Source organism: Amblyraja radiata, chromosome 8 (assembly GCF_010909765.2).
Source record: "Amblyraja radiata isolate CabotCenter1 chromosome 8, sAmbRad1.1.pri, whole genome shotgun sequence".
Lineage (NCBI taxonomy): Eukaryota > Metazoa > Chordata > Chondrichthyes > Rajiformes > Rajidae > Amblyraja > Amblyraja radiata.
The window spans coordinates 61,244,241-61,250,615 of record NC_045963.1 but is presented as its reverse complement, the minus strand read 5'-3'; the positions used below and the strand labels follow the sequence as shown (position 1 = coordinate 61,250,615).

The 6,375-nt window shown below is 41.5% G+C and overlaps 1 long non-coding RNA gene across 1 annotated transcript; it reads right to left on the bottom strand.

Annotated features, from left to right (window-relative positions):
* Positions 1-1,077: 1,077 nt before the first annotated feature.
* LOC116976288 lies at positions 1,078-5,767 on the bottom strand. Its single transcript, XR_004412918.1, has 2 exons — positions 5,699-5,767; positions 1,078-1,341 (listed from the first exon to the last, which is right to left on the bottom strand). It is a non-coding gene; the product is annotated as an uncharacterized LOC116976288 (long non-coding RNA).
* Between the last annotated feature and the right edge of the window lie 608 nt (positions 5,768-6,375).

Below are 6,375 nucleotides of genomic sequence, written 5' to 3'. Positions count from 1 at the left end.
CCCTCACCCTACCTATGCCCCTCTCGCTGCCCCCTCCCTCTCTCCCACTCTTCTCCCCCTTCCTCCTGCTCTCTCTCCCTCTCTCTTCCCATCTCTCTCCCCCTTCTCCTCCCTCTCTCCTTCCTCATCTCACTCCATCCTCCTCCCCTCTACCCTCTTCCTTCTCCCCTCTCTCCCCTCTTCTCTCCCCCCCCCCCCCCCCCCTCTCCCCTAGCACCCTCTCCCTCACTACCATCCCTCTCTCAAACACCCCCATTTCTCTCTTCCACCCCCCCCCTCTCTCTCCTCCCCACTTTCTTCCCACTCTTGCCCTTGCTTCCCTCTCCCCCTCCCTCTACCCATCCATCTTCCCCCTCGCTCTTTCCCACCCTCTCTTCCCCCTCTCTCCCCCTCCCCACTCTCTCACACTCTCCCTCTCCCCCCTCTCCTCCCTCTCTCTCTCTCTCATCCTCCCCTCCACCCCCTCTCTTTCTCCTCCCCTACCGTCTCTTCCTCCTGCTCCCCTCTCTCTCCCCCACTTCTCTTTCCCCCTCCCTTCTCTCCATTCTCCACCTCCTCCCCACTCTCCTTCCCCCTCTTCCTCCTTCCCTCCCCACCCTCTTCCCCCCACCCCCCTCTTCCCCCTCCTCCCCACCACCCTCTCCACCCTCTCCTCCAACCTCCCTCTTCCCCCTCCACCCCTCCACCCCACCACCCCCCATCTTCCCCCCCACTCTCCCCTCTCCCCCCTTCTACCCCCCTCTCTTCCCCAAATCTCTTTCCCCCCTCTCCCCTCTCTCCGCATTCCCCCTCCTCTCTCTCCATCACCCTCTCCACCACCACTCTCTCCTCCTATCCCTCCTCCAGCTCTCCCCCTCTCTCCACCTCCCCCCACCCACCTCCTTCTCTCCCCCCTCCTCTTCAACTATATCCCCCCCCCTCTTCCCCCCCCCCTCTCCCCCCCCTCCCCCCCCCCCCTCCCACCACCTCCTTTATCTCCCCCTCTCTCTCGGTCCCCCTTCTGTAAATATCATCCTCTGGAGAGTGAATTGGATATTTCATTAAGACTGTTGAACACAATGACGTTTACAATTGATATAATGTGAACTTCACATGCTGCTTGCAATAAATTTATTAGGTATAAGGAGTACAGGGGTTTCTAACATTGCAGAGAGATGTTATTTACAGTGCGTAAACATCGACTCTCATTTATGTGGAACCAAATGGGTCACCACATCATTCCCTTCACAACATGTTGGTTTGGGGTTTGATGCTGATAAGCTTTCACTGCTGGTTAACAGTTGAAAAAAGGCTGTATGTAGTTTTCAGTCCAGTAGGTAAGTAGGATGTGGTCCAAAGATTCTGTTGAAAACAAGAATATCAGTAGTTAGCCCACATAGTATTTTTATTGAATAATGCGAAATACTGTGAGAGAAACTCCGGTCTCTATTGACAGGGAATTTGCAACAGAAAATCCTTCCAATCAAATCTACTTCACAAAGTATTTTTATGTTGCAGTTGCTTTAATCCAGTTGAACTCAAAAAGAGATGATGAAACAAAGATATCAAAGTATTGTCTAGGACATTAGTAATCCCCCTGCATGACATCTTTTTTCAGGGTGTCAGGTGGGATGTTATGTGCATAAAATATTTGGGTTGCAGCTATTCATAATTTGGATGAGAGATCAGGAAGTGATATTCCAGGGTCTGCCAATGACAGGTAACCGAGTGAGATGGTGAATTGTGAGGAGGATACAAAAAGGCATCAGGACAGTGTGGACAGAATGAGCAAATTGGAACATGATGGAAATGCAGTATAATGTGTATAAACATGAAGTTATCTACAAGTAGAAAAAACAGAAAGACCACATATTTCTCTTCCCAAAGAAAAGAAAAATCTGAGTGTCCTTGTATGACACTCACGAGAACAAATATACGTGCAGTACATAAAGACACAAAGTGCTGGAATGACTCAGCAGGTCAGGCAGCATGTATTGAAAATAATATACAAACACTCGCCTGTATGCAACTATCACATTCTAGGCTTTATCATGCCCCCATCTCTGTTCCGGGTTTCTCCCACCCATCCACGTTCTCCAGAGATTCTGCCTGACCTGCCGAGTTACTCCAGTTCTTTGTCTTTTTTGTACACCAGCATCTCCAGTTCCTTACGTCTGTATTCATACATTTGTGGTCTTGGTAAGATCAGGCTTGCAGTATTGTGTGTTTTGTTCATCTCCTTACGAAAGAAAGGATATACTTGCCATAGAGAGAGTACAGTGAAGATTCACCAGATGCTCTCCAGACTGGCAGGAACAACATACGTGGAGGGTTAAGTATAATACTTTGTATTCACTGTTTAGAGTAATGTGAGAGGTTTTCATTTAAATCTTGGAAATTGTGTAAGGATTAGACTGATTGGATAAATAAAAGGGGTGTTCCCTGTATGAGAAGTCTAGAACATACAGGGCAAGAGATTTGGGACAGAAACTAGGGGAAATTTCTTTACTTATTGGGTGGTGAAGTTGAACATAGGAGGCTATGGAGGCTGGGTCATTCAAGGAAGTGGATCGAGAATCATAACTTGTCTCCAGATTTATTAGACGAAGCAATGAATACAAAGGCGGAATCAGCTAATTTAATATCATACTTGTATAACATCATCTTAATTATAGAAATACCACCATCCGATATAGCTATAAAAATTTAGAAAGAGAGGTGGGATAAACATTTGCTATATGTGCATAAATGCTCGATTAATGTAAGACATATTCTAATTCAATTTAAAACCTAACATAGACTATACTACTCAAAAACTAAAATAAGTAAACTTTTTCCAAATGTCTCCCCCATCTGTGATAAATGTCTATCCCAAGAAGCAACTATAGCACATTCCTTTGTTTTTTGTATAAAAATCCAAAGATTTTGGAATGAAATTTTTGAAATGTTTACAAAATTATTAAAAATAAAACTGAAACCGAACGCAGAATTGATTATTTTTTGGAACAATGGAAGTCAGCCCTGAGCTAACTGTGTCTCAAAAGAGCCTACTTAATTACGGTTTAATAATGGGAAAAAAACTCATACTTCAATTCTGGAAAAACGCCCCAACCAACACCAACGATAAATATGTGGATTTCAAATATGTTCGAAATGCTACACATGGAAGATATGAGATTCCTTCTAGCAGGCAAACCAGACCATTTCCAAAAGATTTGGTCTCCATTTCTCGACTTACTACAAGTATAAGGTGCAACAGAATTCTGAAAATAAATGGTTTCAGGACCTGGTGAGGGGTGAGTAAAAATATGAAGTTGGTATATTCCTTTTATCTCTTTTTTTACTTTTAATATATCTTCTGTTTTTGTTTTCTCTTTTTCTTTTTCTATGGCTTGCTTCTTAACTCTTTTTCGAATTTTTCGTTTCTAAGGGACTATTTTGATCACTCTTTACACACTCACTATCCACTCTCTTTACTTTTCTTCTTTTTAAAGTTTAAAATATGAAGTGGTACAGGAAATGTATTATGTTATTTTTGGCTTATATCATTGTAATGTACACCACTTCTAATAAATAAAATTAAATTAAAAAAATAAATAAATAAAAGCCTCTTCAATGATACTATCATATCTGCTCACATCACGGCCCTGATGCTGCATTACAGGCACTCATACTCTCTGTGTAAAATCAAATCTTGCTGTGTACATCTCTTTAAGCTGTCATCCTCTGTCTTGTAGAGGACACAGCCTCCGTTACAGGGCAAGATATTTGGGACAGAAACGAGGGGAAATTTCTTTACTTATTGGGTCATGAAGTGAACACAGGAGGCTATGGAGGCCCAGTCATTCAAGGAAGTGGATCGAGAATCATGCATGTTCAGACTGAAAGGCAGAGTGGACTCAAACATTTAAACGGACCAGTCCTGCTATTTTCCACATTACTGAAGTGTGCCATGGGATCCTTCATGCCACCCAAACCAGAAAATGGGATCTCTGTTCAAAATCCCATCTGAAACACAGCATCTCCATTGGTGCAGTGCTCCCTCACAATGAGGCTGAGCAAGTCAGCTGGAATTTGACACAGAGTCTGGACATGAGACATAAACCCATGATCTTCTAAACACTTGCTTCAAAGGCTGATTCTTTGAAGACAATTGAGTTTCTCTCCCCAACAAAACCCAGCAGTTTGGTTTATGTCATTAACAATTTAACAAGTGAGACAATTTTATACAATCCAACTGTATACATCTTGAGCATTGACCTGTTAAATTTACCAGGATGTATTATGGACATTATTTTAGGAAGGAGATGAGCAATTCCTTTAGGCAGAGGGTGGTGAATCTGTGGAAATCTGTGGAGGTCGGCAGTGGAGATAGATAGATTCTTGATTAGTACGGGTGTCAGAGGATATGGAGAGAAGGCAGGAGAATGGGGTTAGGAGGGAGAGATAGATCTGCCGATTGAATGGCACAGTAACTTGATGGGCCAAATGGCCTAATTCTACTCCTATCACTTATGATCTTATGACATCCCATTGGATCAGGTTGCCAGGCTGAAATAGATTAACTAGATTTATGTTACAATGAAACAAATGTCTGGTTAACTAACAGCATGACTTGAAGCAAATGCATTACATCATGATTCTCCACCACAATGTTTATCTAAGGCAAATTCACTCAATGTAGTTGGCCTCCACAAAATAAATATAAAAAACTCCTTAGCTACAATGACTTCAGAAGAAGCAAGTTGTTGGTAGAAAACATTGCAAACATTTTATTTCAATGATATTCCAATGTGATCAGCCGATGGTGAAGTGGGCAGCTTGTGATTAATTTTCAAATGTCAAAATTCAACTCATTTATATGAAATCACCTATTTATTTGATCCTGCTATGGCTCATTCTAAAGGACTGAACATTTCTGCATTCATAGCAAAGAGCTGCAGTCTGGTGAGCACAGGTCACCAATTGTATCCCTAACTTTGAATCACTGTGCTTGAAAGCAAATCACAGCTCAAAGACTGAGTTTGCTCATTTGCCATCATAGCTATGATCTAAATTATTAAAATGGCTGCAACACAACATTGTTATTGTTGGTACACAAAATTGCTGGGGAAACTCAGCGGGTGCAGCAGCATCTATGGAGCGAAGGAAATAGGCGACGTTTCGGGCCGAAACCCTTCTTCAGACTCAAAATAAATTGTTATTGTTGGAATGGTTTCATTCGAATATGTGGGTGTTGCAAGCAAGGCCACAGATTAGTACCTGTTCCCATTGGCCCTTCATTGCTTTCTCCTGGAACTGATTGTTTGATATAACTAATAGTTTTTAGGTAAAGGTTTCAGCCTCTCTCTTGGAATTATGGGTAAAAGTGGATGGTTCATAGGCAACATGACTCTTCCCCAAAATACTTAAATTACTGAGCTATTAAAACAATATGACATTAATTCAATCATAATTCAGGTGTATTGAGTTTATTCTAACCCAAACATCATGCACAGTGTTGCTATGACGACTGTCGAAGATTAAGTATTTGGAAAATATAAATCAATAATCTATATTAGCCTACTTTCCGTAATATTTCAGCAACCAACACTCTCTATATTGCCCTCACTGCAACAACTTTAAATTACAAATCTTATTTACAATAATGCAAAAAACAATACATTCAGCCTTTTTTTAAGGCATCTTATACACAGTGCCTGGAAGAGGTTTTACTCACCAAAGGTGGAAGGTGATTCAAAAGGTCATCAGTCATTGCACTTTGTCCAAGTAGCTAATTATCTGCGGGTTTCGATGGCTTGTTATCGCTGTTGAGAGATTAGAATCAATGGAAAAAAAGCCTCAGTTCTGATATTCATCATCTCACCTACTTTGATTGATTGTTTATTACCTACTCTTCTGTACATTCACAATACATGGTGAGTGGTGGCTGAGCCAGTAACTTTGCCCATCTTAGTTGTCCTTGTGCTGAATGAATGATGAGATACTTTGGACTTAGGAAAGCAGACTCCGTCCTCTAAATTCCAGGAGTGAATCAAATAGGATACTCCAACAATGCAGTCATTTCTTTATCTCCTCATGCTAATAACTTAATTCCAGAATCAAGTGGTTGAATCAATTAATCCACAGATATTCCATCTGAAAATCCATCGGATTTTCACATCAACAACTGCATGCCATACTCCCACCAAGGCATGAACCCTGGCTACAGCAATACATACGATTTTAAAAGTGATAGAGAAACTAGAATATGAACATTTGACTAGAACAATACTGAGAGTTCTGCAATACTGAGAGTGGTTTGATCAACGATGCTTTTGCATTAATTAAAGTATTATTTTTTAATTACCTTTCCCTGAGTTAGCCAATGGCGACATGTATTATGTTAGCCAGGAT